This window comes from Coffea eugenioides, chromosome 3, assembly GCF_003713205.1.
Source record: "Coffea eugenioides isolate CCC68of chromosome 3, Ceug_1.0, whole genome shotgun sequence".
NCBI classification, from domain to species: Eukaryota; Viridiplantae; Streptophyta; class Magnoliopsida; order Gentianales; family Rubiaceae; genus Coffea; species Coffea eugenioides.
This window is the reverse complement of record NC_040037.1, coordinates 8,300,396-8,302,941: the sequence shown is the minus strand read 5'-3', so window position 1 is coordinate 8,302,941 and position 2,546 is coordinate 8,300,396. Positions and strand designations below refer to the sequence as shown.

General features: G+C 33.9%; 1 pseudogene; it reads right to left on the bottom strand.

Annotated features, from left to right (window-relative positions):
• Positions 1-683: 683 nt before the first annotated feature.
• Positions 684-2,104, bottom strand: LOC113765932 (annotated as a pseudogene).
• Between the last annotated feature and the right edge of the window lie 442 nt (positions 2,105-2,546).

Below are 2,546 nucleotides of genomic sequence, written 5' to 3'. Positions count from 1 at the left end.
TGGAAAATACAATTTCATATATACTAACCATTAATAGAATATGTAGTTTGAACACGATCAATTGAGCTCATATTTCATTTGTTTAGTTATCATTTATTTTGTTACTTATTAATTTCATGAAGTCATTTGAAGTGGAACAAATGAGCTCATATTTCATTTGTTTAGTTATCATTTATTTTGTTACTTATTAATTTCATGACTTTTCATGAAGTCATTTGAAGTGGAACAAATGAGTTCAATCATGGTATAGTTTTGTAATTTAATACGAGTTTTTTGTAGTGACTAATTTTAAATGTCATTGTAACAGTTGTCTTCACTAGCATGGTTAACTCACTAATTCTTTTATGGTGTCATGAATTTTCAGTTTCAATCCGAGACTGAACGTTTTAACATTGCAATGGAATTGGTCCTACACCCTAAGAATTTGTGGGGATTTTTTCTACAAGATCATTTGCAGAGAAGATGAACAATAAAAGTATTCATAGTTGGGAAAAATTATAATTTATCTTTGCTATTTCTAGCTGAATTCAGGCCTGAGAAAATGTATCCTCATTTGGCCGAAAAGTGTATCCCCAAGTTGTAGTTCAGTAATAAGCCATTACCTACGCTACATATGAGACTGAAAGACTGAAAATATACATTTTTTTTCAGTTATTTTTGGAGTATCAAGGACCAAGTAAATGATAACCTTCAGGATTAATAAATGAGTAGCTCGAAAACCAGAGGGTATTGAAGTTTGATTCTGCATTTCCATTTTAAACTGGAAAGGCTGAAGACTTTTTTTTTTTTAACAGGAAAATGCAACGTTGATATCAGTTATATTTTGAGCTTAAACAATCCATAGGGGCTTGAATCTTTCTAAATTGTACAGAAGGGACAATCCCTTCTAAAACCATCAAAGCCTGCATTAAAAATCATCAAAATATTCCATGGTCTGATTTGTCATTAATCCTTGTTGACAACTGCTGCCGCAAATTCTCGGTGTCAAGATTCCCCAGTTGCAATTGTTTGGTTCTCACGGCATTGTTGTGGACTCCACCTAGTGATTGTCCTTTCTTCAACAATGTAACTTTCTAAACATGATGGCAATGTTACATTCTCTCCACATTTATCAATATTAACAAGCAACAATGTCTTTGCAACACTGCCACAAAGTCAAGTGTGCAATGATAATCAGACCAAACCATCAAACGCCCATTTGTTTCTCCATTGTTATCAGACAAAACAATCACAGCATACTCTGAATGCACCAAAGATGGATGATGCCGGTAGGCGACAAAGTCCACACCATAGTGTGATCCTGATCTAACCACCCAATTCTTCATCCGAAGATGAGAATAAGCTTTGAATAAATTCGTAAAATTTTCCTTTTTGGACATCATGTACATCCACAACTCTTCACTATCAATTTCACAATTATTTTCGTTGAAGATTTTGATGCATTTTAGGACATAGAAGAGGTAAAAAGCTTCCTCCAGACCTAATTGGAACCACTACTTATCCTTCTCAGCTGTGACTACCGGGCGGCCAAAACAAGCTCGATTAAGTAGATCAGTTTGTTTGGCATCTGCTTGGAAGGGTACGCTCTGACTTTTGAAGACTTAGGGAGCCTCCTTTGAACATATATTGATCACCAGTAATACAAAGCCACATGCTCTGACTTTTTCTGAAACCAGGATATATATATATATATATATATATATATATATATATATATATATATAGACACACACACATATATGCTTAAAAGCGTACCATTAAGGCTTTCTTAACTACAACTTCACCAAAGAAGCATCTAGAACAGACACTGCATTTATTGGCCGAACACATTGTATCCCCATTTGACCAAAAGTGTATCCCGAAAGCTTATTACTATGGAATTCAGACCGAAAGTGTGGGAAAGTCATATGGAATTTACAACAAAAGTGTCTGCTTGTATGCATAATAGTTGAATTTCATCATAAGATAATTTGTCAAGCCGATCAACAATGGTTCTCCAACTTATACCACCACCATGCTTGGGCGATTTGTTAGATAACTGTACTAGCTCATCTACACGAACTGTCATTTCTTCCATTTTCAGCATGATGCTAGAAGCTATCATGTCAATGTTTGTATTGGTGTATGTTTTCTGAGATTTTTACTTAAATTCGGTGTAGTACATATGAAATATTGCAACTTTGGACTCCTACGCAATCCATACTCAAGCTGATCATACCTAAAGATTGCAATCCTACGCAACCCATACCCAAAGATTACTAAAAGTTATCTCAAATTGCATCCCTGTTTCATATGTAAAAGTTTAAAATTAATAAACCACGGATTTAAATGATTTATTTAATAGTTTTATCATCTGATTTTTCTTTTAGTCTTGAAGAAATAGAAATTACCGAACAAATTTGTGCAGTCAACTTGTCCTCTTAAATTATGCATAAGATCGAACTTTTGTATGCCTGATGAAACACTACATAGTTAGAAGTTAAAAGGCTTGTTGCATTTGACAAATAAATTACTCTATTTGGGTCGGTGGATTTGAATTCAATAAA